The sequence below is a fragment of the Bos indicus genome, chromosome 5 (genome assembly GCF_029378745.1).
Source record: "Bos indicus isolate NIAB-ARS_2022 breed Sahiwal x Tharparkar chromosome 5, NIAB-ARS_B.indTharparkar_mat_pri_1.0, whole genome shotgun sequence".
In the NCBI taxonomy this organism is placed as follows: Eukaryota; Metazoa; Chordata; class Mammalia; order Artiodactyla; family Bovidae; genus Bos; species Bos indicus.
The window spans coordinates 25,467,115-25,494,059 of NC_091764.1; the positions used below are offsets into that span (position 1 = coordinate 25,467,115).

The following is a 26,945-nucleotide window of genomic DNA, read 5'->3' on the forward strand; positions in this document are numbered from 1 at the left end:
CCCAGTCTCAGCCAGTGCTGACTTGAAGAAAACCTGCACCCTTCAACTCATGTCTCCATTGCCCCTTAACCTTCTCTAATACTCGATCATCTCTCTTTCTCTCTCCCTCTGTCTCTTATACACACACACACACACACACACGTGCGCGCAGTCTAACTACAGAGCTGACTGAAGAGAGACAAGAGCACCAAGAGAGAATAATTAGCTCTGAGCCTGGGAAACTTGTGGTCAAGTCCAAGAGAATGTTGGTTAAGTGAAGAAAGTCAGTTAATCACTTTTCACAAATAAATCAGAATAATATTTCATGAGTGTGATGGAGGAGCCTGGCAGGTTACAGTCCATAGGGTCGCAAAGACTTGGACACAACTGAAACGACTTAGCACACATGCATGCATGTGGCCAAAGCATTTGAGATGAAACGTTAGAAATGAGGGGGTCAAAGAATTGGGCAACTCCAGAAAAATGCAAATTGTCTGGGATGTTAGTAGGATATGGGATAGGAAGTTACACTGATCCAGGAAACAAAATCTTAAAAAGAAGATGCATTGCAGGGAGGTGAATGGATGAAGCATTGAGGAGGGGTAGCCAGAGGGTCTGGAAAAGGCAATGGCACCCCACTCCAGTACTCTTGCCTGGGAAATCCCATGGGCGGAGGAGCCTGGTAGGCTGCAGTCCATGGGGTTGCTAAGAGTCGGACATGACTGAGCAACTTCACTTTCACTTTTCACTTTCATGCAGTGGAGAAGGAAATGGCAACCCACTCCAGTGTTCTTGCCTGGAGAATCCCAGGGACGGGGGAGCCTGGTGGGCTGCCGTCTGTGGGGTCACACAGAGTCGGACACAACTGACGCGACTTAGCAGCAGCAGCAGCAGCAGCCAGAGGGTCTGGAAACTGCAGTGCCGACTCGGAACCAGCACGTTTGTGGGCTCCAGCTCCCAAGCCTGGGGGGCAGACTGCCAGTACAGCAGAGTAGGCTGCATCTCTGGTACCTCCCAGGGAAGAAGGGGTCCTGAGAGCCTCGTGTTCTGTGGTTTTCTATTTGGATGACTTTCACTTTCCTATCTATTAATTCCCTCCTACTCTCTTTTGGTTTGTTTGGCTTTTACAGTTTAGTCTCTAAAGTCAGATGTTTTGTTCCTTTACTTTCCATGTATCTCATTTTGCAATAAAAGTTGCCAGGAGTGAAGAATTCTCTGAGAACCACATGGACTGCAACTCATGCATTAGATGGGAATTGTTCCTGTTGTCAGTTTTCAAAGAGCCTGTAGTTGAATGCCTAGCTTTCCTTTTGACCAAGAGATACTGATATTTAGAAAACTGCTTTAAAAAAAAAATATTTCCATGCAAATCAAAACCACAATGAGGTACCATCTCACGCTAGTCAGAATGGCTGCTATCAAAAAGTCTACAACAATAAATGCTGGAGAGGATGCGGAGAAAAGGGAACCCTCTTACACTGTTGGTGGGAATGCAAATGAGTACAGCCACTATGGAGAACCGTGTGGAGATTCCTTAAAAAACTGGAAATAGAACTGCCATATGACCCAGCAATCCCACTGCTGGGCATACACACTGAGGAAACCAGAATTGAAAGAGACACGTGTACCCCAATGTTCATCGCAGCACTGTTTACAATAGCCAGGACATGGAAGCAACCTAGATGTCCATCAGCAGATGAATGGATAAGAAAGCTGTGGTCCATATACACAATGGAATATTACTCAGCTATTAAAAAGAATGCATTTGAATCAGTTCTAATGAAGTGGATGAAACTGGAGCCGATTTTACAGAGTGAAGTAAGCCAGAAAGAAAAACACCAATACAGTATACTAATGCATATATATGGAATTTAGAAAGATGGTAACGATGACCCTATATGCGAGACAGCAAGAGACACAGATGTAAAGAACAGTCTTTTGGACTCTGTGGAAGAAGGCGAGGGTGGGATGATTTGAGAGAATAGCACTGAAATATGTATATGATCATATGTGAAACAGATTGCCAGTCTAGGTTCGATGCATGAGACAGGGTGCTCGGGGCTGGTGCACTGGGATGACCCTGAGGGATGGGATGGGGAGGGAGGTAGGAGGGGGGTTCAGGATGGGGAACACATGTACACTCGTGGCGGATTCATGTCAATGTATGGCAAAACCACTACCATATTATAAAGTAATTAGCCTTCAATTAAAATAAATAAATTAATTTTTTAATTTCCAAATAGTTAAAAAAAATGATTGCAATTTAATTCTACTTAATATGTATTATTTTAGAAAATGGGTCTTGTGCATTTTCAACCTTAGGGATTTATTGAGATTTTCTTGAGAGCTTAATATTGATCAATGTCCTATATTTAAGGCCCCACGGGAACTGAAAATAATAGTCATTCTTTGATCATTGTGAGCAAAGCCATAATAAAGCTGCTTTGTCCTAGTTCTCAAATCTTCTGTGTTGTTGAGATTTATTTGAGAGAGGCATTTTAAATGTCTCCTACTATTATGGTTGTGTTTTTTCCTCATATTTTTGACAGATTTTGTTTCACTTGTCTTGGTGCAAAGTAGTATTGATATATGAAGGTTCACGACTATTCTAGCTTCTTGGTGAATGGTACCTTTATTTTCTACATAAAAGGCATTCTTTTTTCCACTTAATGATCTTGGCTCGATTCCACTTTTTCTGATACTTGCATGACTAATCTTTTTCCTTTGGGTTAACATTTTCCTCACATGTATTTAGCCTCCATTTATAGTTTACCCTTGTGTCCATCTATTTACGGTGCCTCTCTCATAGAAAACATATAACTTTATTTTACTTTTTGACTCTGCAGTCTATTCTTATAGCATTTTCCCCTTGTTTTTTGTATGTTTTTATTTTCCCCCCAGGCTGACATTGACAAGTTCAGTTGAGTTTTAGGTTGCTCTATTTTTCTTCTAGTGGTTTCAAGGATCCTATATAATTAGTATTTGATTCTACTGAATAAAGCAGAAACTCTAAAATAAGCTTAAGAACACACATTCTTACATGTAAAAGAAGTCTGGAGGGAGGCAGTCCAGAACTGCGATGGAGACTCCACCATCTCAGGAACATAGGTTCCCACTCGCTTTCTGCTCCACTATTCACCGAGTGCAATTTCCAGTCTCAACATCATAAAGTGGCTGCTGGAGCTCCTACCATTATGCCCACGTCCCCTGAAACAGGAAGGAAAAAGGGGGAAGGACAAAAAAACGATGTCTCTCAGACTTCCCTGGTTGTCCAGTAGATAAGACTCCACACTTAACAATAATTATTATTAAATTTAACCAAAAGTTATAATAGCTTCCGTGCTTACCAACTATGAATACAAAACTACATTATCTTGTTTCTAGGATTTTTTCACCTGTTGAGAGTAAATTTTTCAGAAATGGTATATGAGTGGCCCTGTTATTTTTACCTAATTTCTGTATGATATTTTTTAACTATAGAAATTCAATTTCCCAGTTCTTTCTCCTCGAAATCAAGTAGCCTCTGCTTTCTTGTCCATGGGCAATTAATCTTGTAGACAATAAATCTTATGCCATTCCAGTTGGCTTTCCTTTACATGGAATTTTTTCTGAAAGCTTGTAAATTATTATCATTAGCCCTAAAATTCAGAATTCAGAAATAAATCTCTATTATTCCTACCTTCAGTAGGAGGTTTCAATTAAAAGTATTAAGTAGCCACCAAGGACATACTATATAGCACAGGGAACTATACTCAATACCTTGTAATAACCTATAATGGAAGAGAATGTAAAATAAAAAGAGTATTTATATATATATATATATATATATATATATATATATATATATATATACAGGGCTTCCCTGGTGGCTCAGACGGTAAAGAATCTGCCTGCAGTGCAAGCGACCCAGGTGCAGTCCCCAGATCAGGAAGATCCCTTGGAGAAGAGCATGGCTACCCACTCCAGTATTCTTGCCTGCAGAACTCCATGGACAGAGGAGCAATGGGTCACAAAGAGTCGGACACTACTGAGTAACTAACACTCTCACTTTCTTTCACATATATTTATGTATGTCTGGAGAACGAAATGGCAACCCACTCCAGAATTCTTGCCTGGAGAATCCGATGGACAGAGGAGCCTGGTGGGCTACAGTCCCTGGGGTCGCAAAGAGTCGGACATGACTGAGCAACTAAGCACATATGTATGTATAACTGAATCACTTTGCTGTATCCAGAAACTACTAAAACATTGAAAATCAGCTATATTTCAATTAAAAAAAATTTTAGAGTATTAAATGTATCTTCTCAGGAGGGAGGTGGGAGGGGGTTCAGGATGGGGAACACATGTAAACCCATGGCTGATTCATGTAAATGTATGGCAAAAACCACTACAATATTGTAAAGTAATTAGCCTCCAATTAAAATACATAAATTTAAAAAGATTAAAATAAGATAAACTAAAACAAAATAAATGTATCTTCTCTTCTGAAGTTTTTCTACTCCTCCTTCATTACCGCCTCGTCCTCTTCATCTTCTGACTTATTCTTTTCACCACCTCTTAAGTACGTACGTGATCTCTTGGGCCTATCCTTCATATCTCTTATCTTCATCTCATAATTTCTATCTCCTTGTCATTTTGGTCTATGCTATGGGATCATACCTTGATTTCCCAGTCAGTGGTTTGTTTACAGCCATGTCTAACAGTATTTGGAACTTCCTTTTGGTAAGTGACTTCTTAATTTATAAGAACTTCTTTGTCTATGATTGATTTATGAATATGATATCATCTCAACCTTTTCTGAGAGTAATTAATAATTTTTTTCACTTTTCTCTATTTCCGTCCTATCTAGTTATCTCATCAATTCTTCTTGGCCTTTCTGTTTATGATGTTACTTGTCCTCAGTTCAGTTTGTTCAGTCACTCAGTCAAATGTGACTCTTTGCAACCCCATGGACTGCAGCACATCAGGCTTCCCTGTCCATCACCAACTCCCGGAGCTTGCTCAAACTCATGTCCATTGAGTCCGTGATGCCATCCAACCAGCTCATCCTCTGTCATCCCCTTCTCCTCCCGCCTTCAATCTTTCCCAGCACCAGGGCCTTTTCCAGTGAGTCAGTTCTTCACATGAGGTGGCCAAAGTACTGGAGTTCAGCTTCAGCATCAGTCCTTCCAATGAATATTCAGGACTGATCTCCTTTAGGATGGACTGGTTGGATCTCCTTGCAGTCCAAGGGACTCTCAAGGGTCTTCTCCAACACCACAGTTCAAAAGCATCAATTCTTCAGTGCTCAGCTTTCTTTATGGTCCAACTCTCACATCCATACATGACTGCTGGAAAAACCATAACTTTGACCAGACAGACCTTTGTTGGCAAAATAATGTCTCTGCTTTTTAATATGCTGTCTAGGTTTGTCACAGCTTTTCTTGCAAGGAGCAAGTGTCTTTTAATTCATGGCTGCAGTCACCATTTGCAGTGATTTTGGAGCCCAAAAAAATAAAGTCTGTCACTGTTTCCGTTGTTTCACCATCTATTTGCCATGAAGTGATGGGACCAGATGCCATGATCTTAGTTTTCTGAATGTTGAGTTTTAAGCCAGCTTTTTCACTCTCCTCTTTCACTTTCCTCAAGAGGCTCTTTAGTTCCTCTTCATTTTCTGCCCTAAGGGTGGTGTCATCTGCATATCTGAGGTTATTGATATTTCTCCCCGCAATCTTGATTCCAGCTTGTGCTTCATCTAGTCCGGCATTTTGCATGATGTACTCTGCATATGAGTTAAACAAGCAGGGTGACAATATTGACGTACTTCTTTTCCAATTTGGAACCAGTCTGTTGTTCCATGTCCAGTTCTAACTGTTGCTTCTTGACTCCCACACCAATTTCTCAGGAGGCAGGTCAGGTGGTCCAGTATTCCCATCTCTTTCAAATTTTCCACAGTTTGTTGTGATCGATGCAGTCAAAGGCTTTCATGTAATCAATGAAGCAGAAGTAGATGTTTCCTGGAATTCTCTTGCTTTTTCTATGATCCAACAGATGTTGGCAATTTGATCTCTGGTTCCTCTGCCTTTTCTAAGTCCAGCTTGAACATCTGGAAGTTCTCAGTTCACGTACTGTTGAAACCTTGCTTGGAGAATTTTAAGTATTACTTTGCTAGTTTGAGTGCTAGAGATGAGTGCAATTGTGCAGTAGTTTGAATATTCTTTGGCATTGCCTTCCTTTGGGATTGGAATGAAAATTGACCTTTTCCAGTCTTGTGGCCACTGCTGAGTTTTCCAAATTTGCTGCCATATTGGGTGCAGCACTTTCACAGCATCATCTTCTAGGATTTGAAGTAGATCAGCTGGAATTCCCTCACCTCCACTAACTTTGTTTGTAGTGATGCTTCCTAACGCCCACTTGACTTTGGACTCCAGGATGTCTGGCTCTAGGTGAGTGATCACACCATTGTGGTTATCTGGGTCATGAAGATCTTTTTTGTATAGTTCTTCTGTGTATTCTTGCCACCTGTTCTTAATATCTTCTGCTTCTGTTAGGTCCATTCTGTCCTTAATTGTGCCCATTTTTGCAAGAAATGTTCCCTTGGTATCTCTAATTTTCTTGAAGAGATCTCTAGTCTTTTCCATTCTATTATTTCCCTCTATTTCTTTGCATTGATCACTGAGGTAGACTTTCTTATCTCTCCTTGCTATTCTTTGGAACTCTGCATTCAGATGCATATATCTTTCCTTTTCTTCTTTGCCTTTTGCATCTCTTCTTTTCTCAGCTATTTGTAGGGCCTCCTCGGACAATCATTTTCCCTTTTTTGCATTTCTTTTTCTCGGGGATGGTCTTGATCACTGCCTCCTGTACAGTGTTATGAACCTCCATCCATAGTTCTTCAGGCACCCTGTCTATCAGATCTAATCCCTTGAATCTGTTTATCACTTTCAAGGGATTTGATTTAGGTCATATGTGAATGGTCTAGTGATTTTTCCATACTTTCTTCAATTTAAGTCTGAATTTGGCGATAAGGGGTTCATGATCTGAGCCACAGTCAGCTCCCGGTCTTGTTTTTGCTGACTGTATAGAGCTTCTCCGTCTTTGGCTGCAAAGAATATAATCAATCTGAGTTCAGTATTGACCATCTGGCAATGTTCATGTGTAGAGTCTTCTCTTGTGTTGTTGGAAGAGGGTGTTTGCTATGACCAGTGTGTTCTCTTGCCAAAACTCTGTTAGTCTTCGCCCTGCATCATTTTGTATTCCAAGGCCAAACTTGCCTATTACTCCAGGTATCTCTTGACTTCCTACTTTTGCATTCAAGTCCCCTATGATGAAAAGGACACTTTTTTTGGTGTTGATTCTAGAAGGTCTTGTAGATCATCATAGAACCATTCAACTTCAGCTTCTTTGCATTAATGGTTGGGGCATAGACTTAGATTGCTGTGGTATTGAATGATTTGCCTTGGAAACAAACAGAGATCATTCTGTCATTTTTGAGACCGCACCCAAGTACTGCATTTAGGACTCTTGTTGACTATAAGAGGTACTCCATTTCTTCTAAGGGATTCTTGTCTAAAGTAGTAGATGTAATGGTCATCTGAATTAAATTCACCCATTCCGGTCCATTTTAGTTCACTGATTCCTAAAATGTTGACGTTCACTCTTGCCATCTCCTGCTGACATCTGTAGTATCTTTTAAATTTGTATATAATCATCAATGCTTGTTTTCTTTTTTAGTTTATCTTGTTTTGATTCCTATGTGAGAAGGTTTTTTCTACCCCCAAGATATGTTCCTAATCTCCCAAATGTTCATTTAACCTTTTTGTTTCTTTTTGGTTTTAGATTTTCAGGCTATGTGGAATATATTTTATACATAAACAAGGTTAGAAACAACTTTCTTCTAGATGAAAAGTTAATTTTACTTATATAAATGATATTTTATATCCTTTATTGCATGATTATTTCACCCACTGAATTCCAACTGCCATCTGTTTATGTTTTACTCTTCTGCATCCGGCCTGTTAAAGTCACTCAGGGCTGGTGGTTTTCTCCACGGAAAGCAGGGTGGCTTTCTTTGCTGTGAGGAACTGAGACATTAGTAATCCCTGTCTTTCGCTCACTGCTTCGCATTACTCAGATTATCATGAGAGGTAACATGGGACAAAGGGCAGGTGGGGAACAAGAAGGCATCGGGGAATCCTGTGGCTTTGGCACTTAGTCGTCATAACAACGGTGGTGTTTTATAGATATCACAGTCGCCTGGTTTCTTCTTGCACTGTTAGGACTGATACTTAAGGGAGTGTAGGAGGGGCTTCCCTGGTGGCTCAGCAGTAAAGATGCCTCCTGCAGTGCAGGCAGATGCAGGAAACAGGGGTTTGAACCCTGGGGCAAGAGTTGGGAGACAGAGACAGACAGGTGGAGTGGTGCAGTTCTTCACAGCAACTTAATTTTTAATGAGCTCCATTTGCTGCATTTTTCTCATATAAAACCATGTGATAGCTATAGCTGGAGCCTGGGTCCTCTGCAGGGAAACCCTGGGGGTTCTTGGTAAGATGGTCAGTGAGTTCCTGATATGCAGACTCGATGAACACCATATCTTTCAAGAGATCAGGGGTGAGATAACTGTCCGTCTTAGAAATGACATCAAAAGTGGCCTTGGAGAAGTTGCCCAGGGTAACAGGGCATTCCCTGGCAGAGGTGCAGCAGTGGTCAGTTCTGGCCATCACCAAGGATCTTCTTGGGCACAGGGGGCTGAGATGATGCCAGTGCCCCTGAGGGCACCAGCACAGAGCCATAGTGGCCAGTCACCTGGCCAATGTGGGACTTGCAGATCTTATTCCCCCAGTAGCCTCACAGCACAGGGATGATGGAGAGCTTGCAAGAATGATGGCCCCACGAATGGCAGTGGCTACCGTCTTAGAGCACTTGACACCCAAACCAACGTGACCACTGCAATCCCCAATGGAAACAAATGCCTTGAACCTGGTCTCCCGGACAGCAAAAGAATCTGCTTTTGCACAGGCATAATCTTCAAATCTCATCCTTGAGGGATGTTCCCAGGAAAAAGTCAATGATCTCAGATTTCTTGATGGGCAGAAAGAAGAGATATATCTCCTCCAGGGACTTGATCTTCACATCCCTGACCAGGCAGCCCAGTTTGGCGATGGGGAACCACTCATCCTCGGTCTTGCCTAGGCAAGACCACAGCCTCAGGTTCCACAGCCTCGACCCCGGCCCAATCCCTGTCTCAGATACCGCAGCCAAAGGCTCCACCGAAGCCACTGAGGCCTCCCATTCTAGGGCCCTAGGGGCCTCTGGGCCCTGCCTCAGCACCAGCATCAGCCACCATTTGGTGTTTTTACAGAGAAGAAACCTTCATGCCAACTTTGAGGGAGTTTCCCATTCCCTGAGGGCTTCCAAGTTGGCTCAGTGATAGAGAATCCCCCTGCCAAGCAGGAGATGCAGGTTCAATCCCTGGGACAGAAAGATCCCCTAGAGAAGGAAATGGCTACCTATTCCAGTATTCTTGCCTGGAGAATCCCATGGACAGAGAAGCCTGGTGGGCTACAGTCCATGGGGTTGCAGAGTTGAGCATGACTTAGTGACTGAGCACAGATACCCATTCCCTGGAGTCACAGAGAAAATTGATCTGAGGACCGCAGGAAGGGTCTGATTGGAAAGCTTTCAAAGTTGCAACACTAACTGAGAGTTCCACCCTCTAGTCTCTTACACAGAAGTCAGAAGTAGGATCTTGCTGTGAGGGTATTGAGTAGACATAGTTAAGAGCAAGAATTTTGAGCCTTCAGATTCTCCTGAATCTCCTTGCCAAGTAAGAGCAGCTTACTGTTCATCAGTCTGGTCTTAACTCATGGTTTTTTGAGGATTTTTTTCCTCTTGAAGAGCTCTTTGACTTCTTGCAAACTCAGTAATGCAGTTTAAAAAAAAAAAAAAAAAAGCTGATTTATGTAGGTTCTCAGAGAAGGCAATGGCAACCTACTCCAGTACTCTTGCCTGGAAAATCCTATGGACGGAGGAGCCTGGTTCATGAGGTCGCACTGAGCAACTTCACTTTCACTTTTCACTTTCATGCATTGGAGAAGGAAATGGCAACCCACTCCAATGTTCTTGCCTGGAGAATCCCAGGGACAGGGGAGCCTGGTGGGCTGTCGTCTATGGGGTCGCACAGAGTCGGACATGACTGAAGTGACTTAGCAGCAGCAGCATGCAGGTTCTGTAGGAACTTTCAGAATGTCTGAAGGAACATTCTGAAGGAACTTTCAGAATGTCTGCTCCATAGTCCTGTCCCTCATTCGCCTCTAAGCTCACACTGCTACTGCTAAGTCACTTCAGTCGTGTCCGACTCTGTGCGACCCCATAGACGACAGCCCACCAGGCTCCCCCGTCCCTGGGATTCTCCAGGCAAGAACACTGGAGTGGGTTACCATTTCCTTCTCCAAAGCTCACACTAGGCCCCTACAAATACTCTGGAAAGGCTCTTGTCAAGATCGTAAGTTGCCTTTTGATTGATTAAACCTCACTTTGTCTTCCTTGACCCATCAAAGCATATGACACAGCTCATCACACAGCCTCCTTGAGACACTATTTCTCCAAGGCTTCCAGGCCACCTCACTCTTGGTTCTCCTGCCTCCTCACTGGACAAGGTTGCCCTGTCTCCTTTGTCGACTCCTCCCATCTTTCTGATCTCATCCTCTTCTCGCTCTCTCACTCTCTCTACGCATGTTTAAGATGATCTCATCCAATCTCTTAGACTTAAATATTAGCCAGCCCAGAAATAGTCTCTGAACTCCAGCCTTATGTATCAAACTGCCTGCCTGAAAGCTCCACCAGAATGTCTAATGAGCCTCTCAAACTTAAAGTGGCCAGGACAGCACTCATGATTTCCAAAGCCTTCCTCACCAACTGGGTTCCGTCAGAGGTCTTCCTCAATTCAGTCCATAGAAATTCCCATTCTTATAGCTGCTCAAAACTGGCATCATCCTGGACTGCTCTCTTGTGTGAGTGACAGCTAATAATTTTCTGGCAAATTCTGTCAGATTTACCAAGAAAACACTATAGAATCTGACCACCACCAACCCTTTCCTCCAATACCACCAGTACAAGCCAACATCCTCTCTCCCCTGGATTATTGCAACATCTTTTAATTGTGTAGTGGAGGAGACTAATGACCACCCAATGTCATCTTCCCCTTCTTCCTTGGTGACAAAAACCTGGACAATACATGCAACAGGGAAGCTATTTCCCAGCTGCCCTAGAAGCTAGGTGTGGCCACGTGGCTCAGTTCTGCCCTCATAATCAGAGGTGCTGCACAGACTGCTGGGAAGACTTACGGAAGGAGAACGAGCTAGCCCTTCCTCGTCCCCACTCCTCCTGCTGCCTTCAGAGTGCTCCACGGCTGCAGCTTCAGCGTTCATCATAAAACATGAAGTGTCCATGGAGGGTGGAAGCCAGGCACTCAAGACAGTGAAGCAAAAATATAGAAGAAGCTTGAGTCCTTAATCACTTTGTGCTACCCTACTAGCCATAAACTGTGTGCCTCTGGATTTTTTTAATATAAAAATAAGCCTATCTTGGGTTTTCTGTAACACAAAGCAATCATGGTTGATGAATGGATCTTTCTGCTTCTACAGCCTATTCTCCACTCAGCAGCCAAAATGATCCTTTTCAGGTATAAGTCAGATCATGTAGAAAATAAACTTATGGTTACCAAATTGAAGAGTGGAGTGGTGGGGGAGCAGGAGGAGCTGTGAACTAGGAGTATGTGATTAACATATTCACGCTACTCTATACAAAATAGAGTATATTTTGTATATACTGTATATTTTGTATATGTTCACAAGGACCTACTGTATACCACAGGAAACTATACTCAATATCTAATAATAACCTATAATGAAAAAGAATATGAAAAAGAATCTAATATGTATGTTTAATAGGTATAACTGAATCACTTTGGTGTACACGTGAAACTAACTCAACATTGTAAATTAACTATACGTCAATATTTTTTTAAAAATAAGTCAGATCATATCACTTCTGCACTCAAAATCCTCCTATGGCTTTCTTTGTCACTCAGAGTAAAAACAGAAGTCCTCACAGTGGTCAGTAAGGCCCTAAATGACATGCCTCCCCACTACTTCTCTGTATGCATCTCCCACTTCTACCCCTCCCGCTCACTCGACTTCTGCCACCTGATTTCTTGCTGTTCCCCAACGTGCCAGGATGCTCTAGCCTCAGGGCCTCTGCCCACCCTCTTCGGCCACCTTCACTCCCTCACTTGCTCAGCTCAGATGCCTCTTATCCAAGAGGTCTTCCGTGACTGCCCTGCCCACAGCGTGGCGGTCTCACTGGCAGCCTGCATCGCATTATTACTGCCTCTCGGTATACTGCGTGTACGTGTTTGTATTCTGTGCCTCCCTCCCCCTCCACAAGGATACAAATGCCACAACCACAAGCACTGTGTCTGTTTGACTGCTTCTCTATCCCTTTCAGGGCTCAACCTGGAAAATAAAAACATATCTGATGATTTTAAAGAGGGGATTTAAAGCAGAGAACTTACACAGATGAGTAAGAGCCTGAGAAACTACCCATAGAACAATGAAAGGGAGAGAAGAGAGTGAAGATTCAGGGGAGGGAGGGTGAGTGTCAGTGAGTTTCGCCCCTGCGACTGCACGGACTGCAGCCGTGGCTCCCCGGGAGGAGGGAGGCAGGGTGGGGAGCTGCATAGAAAGCCCTCGGGGGAGCCAGCCAGCCTCAGGCATCCGAGCACAGGGTCAATGGAGTTGCTTAGGTCCTGAACCTGGAGGAGGCCTGCTGCATATGCCACATTCAGAGGCTCATTTCATATCACACAGAGGGCGCCGGTGTGCCCAGACCCCATTCTCTCTCACAGGTTCAGGGCTTCATTTCTTATTGTTCAGCCATCCCTTACTAACCCTCCTGGGGCTCCATTCCAACCTCCAACCTAAGCCAGCAAAAATGGGTTCATGGCCTCACTCTCTCAGCCTGTCCAGCTCCTGGCATCAGAGCAGGCAGGAAACCTCAAACCATTTGCTCCTGGGAATAGAGGCTGGGTCACGCCCCTCCGAAAAATAAGCCACCCCATCCAAACTTCAACTTCTCTTCCAGCCAGGTAAAGCTGATTGCCTTTGGAAGGTTACCTGCTAACACGCAGCTCTATTCTAATGCCCAGGGGCCTTGGGAAGCCTTTCCAAGCTGCAGCCACCAGGGTCAACCATGGTCTTCACTCCATGAACCCAAAGGTGAAGAGGACGGAGTTTCTCAGGACAGACGTGTTTGTGTGTGGTAATGAATTTATTTCACAATGTCTTAAATGATGAAATTTATATTCTCAGAGGGGGAAAATATGTGTATTATCTGGTTCAAGTTCAAATTAATGAACCACTTCAATCATCAGTATCATAAACAATAAATCATAGTCAGAGACATGCAAGGAGACTCCCTTTAAACTGGAATATTAGTGCTACTAAAAATTCGGTATGCAGAGAACAGCCTCCGATAAGTCTGTCTGGGAAAGTATGGGACTTTTGATACCGGCATTCACCAAGCGATGGCAATCCTAATGAAACACTACCCTGATTAGGGGATATTGTATCATGTGACTCAGAGAAAGTTCCTTTGCACACTTGTTCCTCACCTGTTCTAAGGGCAGACCTTTTATTCTTTCTCTCTGAGTCTCTCACTCTGGAACTCTCTAAACTGTCTCCCTCTCCAACCTCTCCCTCTCCCTACTGGTCTCTCCCTTCCTATCTTGCTTTGCAGGTGTCTCTGTCTCTTTGTATCTCTGCCCATCCACCTACCAAGCCCTGCTCTTCCCTCTGCCCTGACTCATTCAAATGTCCCTTGCCATGAGCAGATACTACCAGTTCCAAAATCCTCACCCCCAAACCTGAGAGTCTGACGCCAGGGCCTCAGCCGTGAAACAGGAAAACCATCCTCAGTAACCTTGACAGGGTCAGACCATGTGGCCAAAGGCCCCTCCTTCAGTTTTCCTTCTCCTTCTTCTTTCCCCTGACCCTAAATCCATTGATCCAGCTCCTGCTGCTTCAGGGCATTGACTCTGCGCTTTGTCAAGTGTTCCCCAGGGTTCCTGCCAGCACCAGTTTGGCATTTACTTTGGCGTTGATGTTGCCCCACTGCACTCTCCCAAAGTCACAGTGAAGGAAGGCTGGGGAGGTGGGGCGGGGCGGGGGCAGCAGAGAGACAGAACCTTGGGCAAGAGGCTTTTCCCGCGTCACCTGGGGGCCCCATCTCCCCTTAATAGACAACCCAGAGGACTCCAAGCCCTAAGCTTAGAACGCCTCTCAGGAGAATGGGGGAGAGGGCATCAGAGAGCTGGGAATCCACGCAAGTGGACCTCCTGGCCCTCTCTGCAGGCTTCCCTGAGCTGCTTACACTCTTCCTTCAGGTCTCATCCTCTGTCCTGCTCCTTGAGGCACTCCTTTCCCAAGACTAGCCCTGGGACGTTACAATTCAATTAAATTGAATCAAATGTACAATGTGTGCACAAGTTCACAAACAAAACAGATACACAATACACACGTGCCACACACAAAGATACCATACCACACACTCACAGTGCACACACAGACACAATACACACAAACGTGTAAGATGCACACACATTCTCAGACACAACGCACACATGTGCACACCAGCCTCCTTGCACTAACCCCACAGGCTGCAGCACCTCTCTTGCTCTGTCCTCCCTCTTCCTGTCCGGTTGACACTGCAGTGTTTATCTAACGCGCGCACTCTGCCCCACACCCACTGTCCTTGGACCATCACAGACCTCATCGCTCCCTTCTGGCCTTCCCTCTTACATTACAGGCTAGAGTGTTCATTCCATTGAACTTTAATCAAGATGAGAGGGTGAGAACGCGGTCATACCTTTCTTGTAGACTCAAGAGCTCAGCATCTCCTCAAGGCCACTCAGCAAATAAGGGCAGAATGGGAATTCAAGCCCAGCCAGTCTACCCTAGAACCTGTGCTTTGCTACCTCATACACAGGGTCCTGATCATCCGGTGGTAAACTCCAAGCCACAGCTCATAGGCCATCCCGTCTACCTTCCTGCCTCCCTAATGTCTGAGCTCCAGCTGCCCTGAAAGGACAGGCAGAAATCCGCCCCACCTGGAGAACTCTCTTACACCCCTCCATCCAGGAGCTCTCCAACGTCACAGTCTCTTCCCCTTTGACTGCCAGGAGAACCCCCTCCTCTCCAGATAGGGTCAGCTCGGCAGCACTGGTGCCTGGGAAGCACCGGCCAGAAAACAGGGGACTCACGGGGAGCCTGGGAGAGAGGGTGGCAGGGAGGCTCTGAGGCTCAACGTCAGAACCTTGCTGTGAACATGCATTGTCTACACTGCCTAGGGGTCTCCTCACCCTGCAATGGGACCCTCCCAATTCTCCCCAGCCCTTCACTCGAGCACACACGTGCACACACACACATATGTATACTGGCACACTACCCCTAATACCCCAGAGAGTAAGAAAACTTCACAACAAAAACAACTACAGCCTCGATTCCTGGATCGGGGTGATCCCCTGGAGTAGGAAGTGGCAACCTGCTCCAGCATTCTCACCTGGAAAATTCCAGGGACAGAGGAGCCAGGAGGGCTACAGTTACGGGGTTGCCAAGAGTCAGACACCGCTGAGAGACTGAGCACCCATTTTCTAGAAGAGTAACAGCTTTCTTCTAGGAGTAGACGGATTGTTGTTTGTGCTGTTTTGTTTTGTTGCTTAAAAATACATTCTGAGAATCTCTGACAGGCCTTCTATCAGAAAGTCGAGTTTCCCCTGGGCAATAAGACAGAAAGAACTAAACTTGCCCCTGTGCAGAATGGTGCCTGATGTGTGGTAGCTCTCAACAAACACTTGTTTCCTGAATGATTGAGGAGAAAATGTGAAAATAATTACGGAGCAGGGGGCTGAAAGCCGAGAGCCCAGGGTAGTGGGGGGCCAGGAAGAGAAGTGTTGTGGGGGGAAGAGAGGCTAGAGGAGGAGGTTGGTGGGAAATTGTGTCCCCCATAGCCCAAGAGCTACACTGTGGGTGATTCATCCTCATAAAATTGTTCGTCATCCTGTGGTGTCAACACAAACCCTCAGCAAGAGCCTGTCTCACACAATAGCTTCATGCTGGGGATGCTGGAGTCGGGGGTGGAACTCAGAGAAAGGGGTCTAATACTTGCGTTTGGGGAGACTGAAAGCCAGCGGAATAGCTACGGAGAACAAGATGCCAATGAGACCAGCATCTGCAGGAAAAGGAAATCATAGGGAGACTGATTGTGAGACCCAGGGCTCCAGTGGTATTTAGGGGTGGGAGCTCGACTTCCATATGTTATTTTTCATGTCATAGAAGGAGATTAAATTAAAGAAGTTTGGAGAACGAGGGACTCCCAGCCTTGACATGTGCATGCGTGCTAAATTGCTTCAGTCGTGTCTGACTCTTTGTGACCTCATGGACTGTAGCCCACCAGGCTCCTCTGTCCATGGGGATTCTCCAGGCAAGAATACTGGAGCGAGTTGCCATGCCCTCCTCCAGGGGATCTTCCCAACCCAGAGACTGAACCTGGGTCTCCCACATTGCAGGCAGATTCTTTACCGTCTAAGACACCAGGGAAGCCCTAGCCTTAAGATAGATGTATCTACAAATACCAAACCATAGCATGTATCCAGAAAACAGAGTCACAAACTTATAGCAAAAGGTAAAGCCAGAATCAAGACATAGTCTCCCCCCCTAGCTCCTCCCCTCTCACTGCCAGTCTGACATATATGGGTGGAATGACACCCACCTAAGCCCCTTTGCTTCTAAGTATCTCTGAGTTATTAAGGAAGCAAAATCCCTCCATGTATCCAGCTGGTTCCTTCCTTGTTGCCAACTCAAGAGAGGGAGAGAGTGAAATTCTACCCAATACAGAATTAGAGGGAACCAGGGATCGTGGCCATTTGGGAGCATTTTAGGACACAACGGCCTCCCAGGGTTCCTGGAGCCTCAGCAGGGAACAGGAACCCTTGTGTCCTTCATACTCCACTGGGCAGCTTTTTTTCCCCACCCCATGAACTAACAGGAAAATTAAAATTCTGTTTGTCCAAGTCATTTCCATGAGTAAATTGGCAATTCATGTGTCTGGACTTGCCTCTCTGATGCCTCCAGGGATTAAAGGGATGGGTCAGGAGGGCTGGGAGTTGGCAAGGACCTAGATCCGGTTCAGGTACCGTCAGTACTTTAGAACTGGCCCTAAGGGCCAAAAGTAGATGGAGGCAGAGAGGTAAGCTGGCAGCCCCCTTCCCTCCTGCTTAGGACTCCATCTTATCACGGCCTCCCATAAGAACCATCCCAGGCTCCAAATAACTCCCTCCACTTCACATTTATGTCACCCTTCATTTATAGAGGTCCCCAAAATCAATTCCACCAAGCTGATTGTCCTGGTTTTGTCTCTCCCCTTCTATATCCAAGATCCACAGTAAACAGCCTCTAGGTTGGCAGCCCTAAGTTCACGCACCTCTTTCTAACTGCTTTACAGTTTCTTCCTTCAGCACGTCCCCAGAAGGAAGAAACCTATGAAGTTCCCTCCCCCATAACTTCCCACGATCTAAGGATGCGTCAGCCCTCCATCCCTTTAGGGTGAAGGAACTTAGCTTCCACTAAATATGGCCCTGACTTTGCTAGGTAAAACCAAGTCCAAGATATGCAATGACAAGATGAGAACAGCTTTGTCACCAATAGATTGGAATTTCTACATCGAAGTGGCCATTATCCTCTCCAAATAAGTCACTGAGTGACGAAGCACTTATTCCAAAAGAGCATGCAATGGCCAATTTCACGTGGAATCTAAAAGAGTCGAACTCAGAGAAAAAGACTGCAGAGTGGTATTTGCCATGTGCTGGGGGAAATGGGGTGATATTGGTCAAAGTATACAATTTCCTAGTTATAAAAGTAACAAGTTTGGAAATCTAATGTCCAACATGGTGATTATGGCCAATAATACCATATCATATACTTGACTGTTGCTAACAGAATGGATCTTGAATTTTCTCAGCACAAAAAAGAAATGAAAAGCTATATGATAAGAGGGAGGTGGTGGTTAGTACTATGGCAGTAATTATTTTGCAATATATATGTATCAAATCAACACACCGTACACCTCAAACCACCTTAAACTCACGTAATGTTATTATATTTCAATAAATTCTGGGGGTGGAAGACTCGAACATTTATTGCTCTAAAAATGGTTGTAGAAGCTTCCCTTTTAAAATGACCATTTGAAGCTCTTTTGCAAACCGCTTACTCCTTGGAAGGAAAGTTATGACCAACCTAGATAGCATATTAAAAAGTAGAGACATTACTTTGCCAACTAAGGTCCGTCTAGTCAAGGCTATGGTTTTCCCAGTGGTCATGTATGGATGTGAGAGTTGGACTGTGAAGAAAGCTGAGCGCCGAAGAATTGATGCTTTTGAACTGTGATGTTGGAGAAGACTCTTGAGAGTCCCTTGGACTGCAAGGATATCCAACCAGTCCATTCTAAATGAGATCAGTCCTGGGATTTCTTTGGAAGGGATGATGCTAAAGCTGAAACTCCAGTACTTTGGCCACCTCATGCGAAGAGTTGACTCATGGGAAAAGACTCTGATGCTGGGAGGGATTGGGGGCAGGAGGAGAAGGGGAAGACAGAGGATGAGATGGCTGGATGGCATCACTGACTTGATGGACGTGAGTTTGAGTGAACTCCAGGAGTTGGTGATGGACAGGGAGGCCTGGTGTGCTGCAATTCATAGGGTTGCAAAGAGTCAGACACGACTGATCGACTGAAGTGAACTAAACTGAACTGCAAACCATGCAAAATAGAAAACACTATGTTGGTGTCATCAAGCCCTATTTTCATTTTTCTTTTCTTAATGTTTTAATTGTGTTTTTGTTTATTTTAAAATTTCAGTTTTTTAAATATAAGCAATGCATAACACATGAAATAGTTTTTTATTTTTTAATCGAAATATAGTTGATTTACAGTGTCGTATTAACTATTATTGTACAGCAACATGATTCAGTTACACATACATGTGCGAGCTAAGTCGGTCAGTCGTGTCTCTTTGCAACTCTATGGACTGTAGCCCTCCAGGGTCTTCTGTCCATGGGATTCTCCAGGCAAGAATACTGGAGTGGGTTGTCATGCCCTCCTCCAGGGCATCTTCCTGACCCAGGGATCAAACTCGCACCTCTTACATCTCCTGCATTGGCAGGCAGGTTCTTTACCAGTAGCGCCACCTGGGAAGCTTTACACACACACACACACACACACACACACACACACGTATATTCTTTTTTTAATATTCTTTTCCATTATGATTATCATAAAGTATTGAATATAGCTGTCTGTGTTGTACGGTAGGACCTTGTTTTTTACCCATTCTATGTAAGCTTACTTCTGTCAAGCCCTATTTTCAATCTAAATCTCTCTCCTTATGTATCTCACCATTGGAGCTTGATGTCGTTTGACTATTTCCAAACATCAACTCAAATTTCACAGGACTGCGATGTGTCACCTGAGAGTATTCAAAGTCTGGGACATTTATTCTCTCAGGCATTTTTCTGCTAAGTTCACTGCTTTGCCTTCTGGTCATGCCTGGTGCACTTGACCAAGGGGACTGATCAGCTTGCATCTATTCAGGGAAACCAATTGGTACTGTGGTGCTCACAGGGCCTTGGCAGAAGGACCAGTGAAGTCAGAGTAGTCAGGGTGAGACGACTCATGTAATGACAGTTTATACATGTGTCTTGGAGATGAAAGGTGCTAGGAGCTCCTGAGGAATCCGGGTCATTTCTTTTCTCTGAGTTCTGTGCTGTCTATCTCTTACTCTCTGGGACAAGGCTCTGCACCCAAGTACCAGAGAAAGAACATGAAGGTGTGAAGACAGTCAGACATACAATCATTAGGACCTTCCACAGCAGGTCCTGGGAGGACAGCCTCTCAAGCTACCCAGTACAAGGGGTAGGAGTACGTTTATTAGCCATCTAAGGAGAAAACAAATAACCCTTTCTGGAGTAACGCCTACCTCTTCCATCCTATGCCTTCCCACTCTGTCCCCATGTGCTAGTGCTAACTGTTTCAGTCGTGTCCAGCTCTTGGCGACCCCATGGACTGTAGCCCACCAAGCTCCTCTGTCCTTGGGATTCTCGTTAAGAATATTGGAGTGGTTGCCATATCCTCCTCCAGGGCATCGTCCCAACCCAGGGATCAAACCCACATCTCTTAAATCTCCTGCATTATCAGGTGGGTTCTTTACCACTAAGTGCCACCTGGTAAGCCCACTTGAAATGAACATTAAATTTAGGATACTTTTTAAAAATTAATGAGAAGGTCTTTACCACCCAGATCCCTGCCTTCATTCCTGTGAGTACACCCCCTTCAAACCCTGGGTCTCAAACAAGAGAAAGGCAGAGAGGGCTGGAGCTGAAGAGGCATTTCCTGCTGTAAATTCTGAGACAGGAATCCTGCGGGCCAGTTTCCATCTGAAAAGAGCCTGGTGCAGATAGCAGGACCTGCCCCCATTGTGTTTTCAACGATATACCACAGAGAATGAGAAGACCCACTTCTGTGTACACATCCTGCAAACACACACATGCACACCTGCCTGCATACACATGCACACACACACACACACACACACACACACACACACACACACACACAATGCTCCACATTGATTCCCGTCCTCCCCATCAAGTTCCCCCATGCCTGTCTAGGCCAATCACCCTCTTGCTGACTCACAGGGAAACCCCTGGGCACTCAGCACCATCCCCACATTTGGCCAGCTCCCAAGTCGTGTCTTTACAGACCCTGGAGTGTGTATCCAACACACCCCCTTTCCTCCACTTCCACTGATCCTACAGTGTTCTGCCTCTCTTTTAGAGGCTTCCTGTTACAGTTTAGACTAATCTCAACATCGTTTTAATTAAGCTCAGTACCAGTCCCACCCTGTAAACTTCTTGAAGGAAGAATCTTATCAAATTAATTTCTCTTACTCCAGTGCCTAACAGGGCTTTCTTAGGCCTCAGATATTAAAGAATTCTCCTGCAATGCGGGAGACCTGGGTTCGAAGCCTGGATTGGGAAGATCCCCTGGAGGAAGGCATGGCAACCCTCTCCAGTCTTCTTGCCTGGAGAATCCCCATGGACAGAGGAGCCTGGCGGACTACAGTCCATGGAGTGGCAAAGTGTCAAACAAGACTGAATGACTAAGCACAGCACAGTACCTAACAACTGAATGGAGAGCCAGAGAGAATAGTGTAAGGTGGGGTTGAACAGAAAATGTAGTCTGGGGCCTCCAGCAGATATGAGGTATTCCAGAACCAGGCCACAGAACTGCCCCCTCCCAACTCCCTCTAGCCACACTCCTTGCCTGAACTGGGAGGAAGAAAGCAGATGAGGTTTATACTAAACTTGATAGTAAATTTCAAAAATGGTCTCTTAAATAATCGAATGACCAGAAAGTCATGGTATCTGCCCAGAGTGTGATTAAAGAATAGGAGATGATTCGACAAAGCATATATGGGAGAAAGAAAGCTTAACAACTGTTTCCAAAAGTCAAATCAGCCCACAAAAGACCAAGATTTGCCACACGTTGACTCTCAAGGACTGAATCAGGGATCTTCTGAGGCATCTAGTAAATATTCAGTACCATTGCTTTCTGGTCATACGTCTCCACGAGGCAAAGGTGAAGGGTCAAGGGCATCAAGGACGTGAAGTGGCATCACAGGGGCCTGGTGCAGACCAGTCACGTCAATCACAGCAGTCAGGGAAAGATGGCCCTCCCAGAGACAGCCTATCTACGTCTTGATTCCAATGAGTCAGATCCCAGTGAGTCCCAACTTCCTCTCTTTGGAGTCTCTGTTACCCCTCCCACTCCCAGGCAAGGTCTGAACAGGTGGGCAGAAGAATGGGAAAAAGAAGTTCAGAAAAGCCTGGTGGGTGAAGGATACACAACTGGGCAAATAGATGGCTATTCAGCTCTAACAGGACTTCACAGAGAACAGCCCTTCAGCAGGACACAGCAAAGGGAAGGAGGCTTCATCTTAGCAGGCCCTCCCCTAACGCACAAAGTGGATTCATTCCTTTCCCTTGCAGTTAATAACTTTGAGCCTGGGACCTATCACAGAATAGTGGGGGACAGTACTACAGCCCACATGCCCATGTCTCTCAGACCCCCATTTCTGTGAATAATTTGCTTGTTAACTCCTGGAGTCAGGAGTGAGGCAACTAGAGAAATAGGTGGATAGTAAGTAGTGATAATGATATCTGGAAAGACTCTGCTCTGTGGCTGGAAGGAAATGGCAACCCACTCCAGTGTTCTTGCCTGGAGAATCCCAGGGACGGGGGAGCCTGGTGGGCTGCCGTCTATGGGGTCGCACAGAGTCGGACACAACTGAAGAGACTTAGCAGCAGCAGCTGCTGCTGCTCTGTGGCCATTCTGGTATTGGTTTTAGAGACCCAGCCTCTTCTTTTGTGAAACGTGTTAGTCACTCAGTCGTGTCCAACTCTGCCACCCCATGGATTGTAGCCCACCAGGCTCCTCTGTTCGTGGGATTCTTCAGGCAAGAATACTGGAGTAGGTTGCCAAGCCTTTCTCCAGGAGATCTTCCAGACCCAGAGATCTAACTCCGTGCAAGTTAGAGTTTGAAATGGCTGACTCTAACACTCTGCTGCTGGAGACCATTTGGGTCCTAGAGTCAGAGTTCTTCCCCTTGTCCACAAACCACCATCCACCCATATACTACACACACACACACACACACACACTCATTTATATACACACACTCACATACACCAGTGCACGCTGAGACTCAAACTTTCAGACATGCAACCCTTATCCCCTCCCTCACTCTCCTCATCCAGTCAACAACCCAGTCCACACTACCTCTGAATATTTGTCAGCACATACCCTTTTCTCCTCTCACTGACCCTGAAGCACATCAGACCTTCATTCTATCTCTTCTGGATATCTCCCCTTAGAAACCAGATAAGTCTCATATTGTTTGCTGCTGCTGCTAAGTCACTTCAGTCATGTCCGACTCTGTGCAACCCCATAGACGGCAGCCCACTAGGCTCCTCTGTCCCTGGGATTCTCCAGGCAAGAACACTGGAGTGGGTTGCCATTTCCTTCTCCAATGCATGAGAGTGAAAAGTGAAAGTGAAGTCACTCAGTCACGCTCGACTCTTAGCGACCCCATGGACTGCAGCCTACCAGGCTCCTCCGTCCATGGGATTTTCCAGGTAAGAGTACTGGAGTGGGGTGCCATTGCCTTCTCCACATATTGTTTAACTCATATTTAATCCCAAACTTGACTGTGGATCCCTCGAGGATAGGGATCTGCCAGATGCTTCTCTCCAATAAAACATTCTTCCAGTGAGAGTAAGTAGGGCCCATATCTATCTCTCCTGCCGCACCTCCCACTACCAACCCCCTCCACCCCTCAATGCCAGAAATCTCTTTCTGAACCCTCCTGATCAGAGAACCAACTGGCTCAGCCCCTGCAATTGCTGGTCACTTTATTTCCACCTCATACTGAACCCCATGTGGCGCTAGTGGTATAGAATCCGCCTGCCAACGCAGGAGACATAAGAGACATGTGTTCAGTCCTTGGGTCCGGAAGATCCCCTGGAGGAGAGCATGGCAAGCCACTCCAGTGTTCTTGCCTGGAGAACCCCTTGGACAGAGGAGCCTGGCGGGCTACAGTCCATGGTGTTGCACAGAGTTGGACACGACTGAAGCGATGCATGCATGCATACTGAGCCTGCTGCCTCCTACAGACCTACCTGACCCCCCTCCCTGCACACCAGACCTACAAGAAGCAGCCATTCAGGTGGTCCAGGGCTGTTCTCCACCAAGCCAGCCATGGTGACTTCACCGTCCTTCTGACACTTCACAAAGCCCATCCTAGAGAACCTCAGACAGGCCACACTCGATAGGGCACCATGAAGCCCACACGCATAATCCCTGTCACAGCTTGGAAAGGATGGGGAAGATTCAGAGAACTCCAGGAAAAGCTTCAGGTGGGAAGAGATTCCTGGTCTGAAACTTTAGGTTGAGTATATTTAGACATCTATTAAATCCACGAAGGGCTCTCGGGTTTAGAGAACAATGTGAGGAAATTTAACAACTTAGTGGAAAACCTTGATTTACTGAGCAACATTTAAAAAATCTGTCTCGAAAGCATAAAGTCTGAATGAGAATTTGAAAAGTTAAAAAACTGAAATTGTGACTGGGCCAGATCATGAAAGGCTATGTTGGCTCGGCTAAATATCAAGGGTTTATCCTTAAGGAAAGTTGAGAGGCTTTGGAAGATTTTAAGCAAGAAGTGACAAGACCAAATTTGCATTTTAAAAACTATTCTGGCAGCATTTGGAGGAAGGATCAGATCATCAGAAAACAAACCCAGTGTGAGACTGTTCTTCATCAGAGTGAGATCCAGGAAGGGCTTGGACTGAAAGGGTGGCACTAAAAATAAATAAATAAAAGGGTGGCACTGAAAATAAGAACAGGGAAAGAATCCAGAGGACTCTACAGGGAAACCCCAAGATTTCTGACTTGGTCATTTGAAAATGTGCTCACATCATTAGGCCCAATGAGAAACACAGCAGGAGGAGCAGTTATGCGGGTGGGAGGTGAGAATGATGAAGTGGGTGGGACATGAGAATGATGAAGCGAGTGGGAATGATACTGAGTTTTAGACACCTGTGAAACGCTCAGTGGAGAGCCACCAGGAAGGTGTACAGACGCGTCAGAAGAGCTACCTGGGAAAGAGATGGACACAGTCAGTAGAAAAGATGGTTGAGATTATGCAAAGACGCTGAGCATGGAAAGGAGCTGAGGGTTCATGGAAGGTTTGAGGAGGAAAGCACTGTGTGAGACAGCTAATTGGGTAAGTGGAGCATGTTTACTGGAGAAATGTAGGACTGATAGGCAGGGATAGGTGCCCACTGTAGGTTTGTAGTAGTAAATATAAACTAGGAGCAGCCCGCATACGGTTTTCCCTAACAATGTTCAACTGGAGAAGTATAGATACCAAATAGGCAGGTTGGGATTCTTAGGATTGCATATGTGCTCAAGGACTCTCTGCCAGACTCGTTTCCATTTAAGTGAACATATGAACACAACTATATTTAAAATATTTAAAATGGATAACCAACAAGGATCTATTGTATAGCACATGAAACTCTGCTCAATGCTTTGTGCCACCCTGGATGAGAGGGGGACTTGGGGGAGAATGGATGCGTGTACATGTTTTGTTGAGTTCCTTTGCTGTTCACCCGAAACTACCACAACATTGTTGATTGGCTATTCCCCAATACAAAATAAAAAGTTTACAGCTTGGGGGGAAATGAACATGTGAACAATTCTACACAAACTGCATTATTGTTCAAATTATTAGTTCAGATCAGATCAGATCAGTCGCTCAGTCGTGTCCGACTCTTTGCGACCCCATGAATAGCAGCACGCCAGGCCTCCCTGTCCAACACCAACTCCCGGAGTTCACTGAGACTCACGTCCATCATGTCCATAATAAACCACACTGGATTAGAACATATTCTCTGCAGGCCCATGAACAACATTCACCTACTGCCCAGGTAGGTAGAAACTTCACTTTCTAAGTATTTCAGCCCTGCTGGGGGTCTTCTCATGGCTCTCAAACAATTTATATGAAATTCTTACCACTCTTAAAAAATGAATCAAATGTTTTCAGCATTTGAATCCCCTGAAAGAAGATTACTATGTAGTGAAAAAACTAGCAAAGAATCACTTGTTGTGCACGTGACTCAAAGCATGATCCAAAAATCTAAAAATTCAGGAAATGAGATTATTGCTTAACACTGTGAAATAGCCATGGAGCTGTGTTTCTGAATTTTTTATCCCTTTTGATTTCTGGAAGGCATGAATTCTGGCAAAGAAGTTTTCCCCAAATCCTGCTTTGACTTTTTCCTCTCCATGGGGGTTGTGGGGGTGGGTGGTCAGACCTGACAGCTAAGAGCAACTTTGTCACGATAAGTTTTGTTAGGGGAGGCACACTGACTGAAACCACCCAACCTGGTCAGGCCCTTTAGTAACCATTCGCATGAGTTGTTTTATGACAGGAGATCCTGGTAAGCCACCACCAACCAGAAGAGTTTGGGAAACGTCTAAAGGAGACACTGCTTGTCCGTCCACTTCCCAGAATCCCTCTCACTAGCATCCATCTTGGCTGAGCGGTGCGTGCGCCACCAGGAAAGACTGAATTAGAGGGATTGGCCAAAGCCAACCCGGAAACTAATCCCATCACCATAAAACCGGAGACAGAGAGCCACGTGGCAGAGCAGTTCCCTTATTCTACTGCTCTCCACCCGGGTGCCCTTTCCCAATAAAATCTCTTGCTTTGTCAGCACATGTGTCTCCTCGGACAATTCATTTCCGAGTGTTAGACAAGACCCCGGTTTCAGGCCCTGGAAGGTGTTCCCCTTCCTGCAACAGTTTCACTACCTTTTTCCTCTTATTTTTCTTTTTTGAATAATTAAACACAGATAGAAAGGCCAGCTCCCAGTGCTATGTTTTTAAAAGACCCAGGTGACCTATCTCTAAAGAAGAAATTGTTTCAAGGATTAAACATTCTGATATATTGATCTTGTTGACCCAGTATTTTCCAGAGGTCCCCAGAAGTTGGCAGGGAATGTGATTAAATATCTCTCACCCAGGGAGTTCAAGGTGGACTGTTTCTGAAGACCATTTATTTCCAACAGTTCCAGAGAGCAATACACAAAAAATTACAGATTAGCAGTCACTTAACTTTAATATTAAGCTATAATACAAGTGCAAGCATTGACATTTCTGGAATGTAATAGACACGCCATGCTTCAAACCATACATTTAAAAATAACATAAATAACATAAGAAAAATAATTATTCTGGGTATGTATTCACAGATT

General features: G+C 45.1%; 1 pseudogene; it reads right to left on the reverse strand.

Annotated features, from left to right (window-relative positions):
* Positions 1-8,398: 8,398 nt before the first annotated feature.
* LOC109558340 (small ribosomal subunit protein uS5 pseudogene) lies at positions 8,399-9,304 on the reverse strand (annotated as a pseudogene).
* Between the last annotated feature and the right edge of the window lie 17,641 nt (positions 9,305-26,945).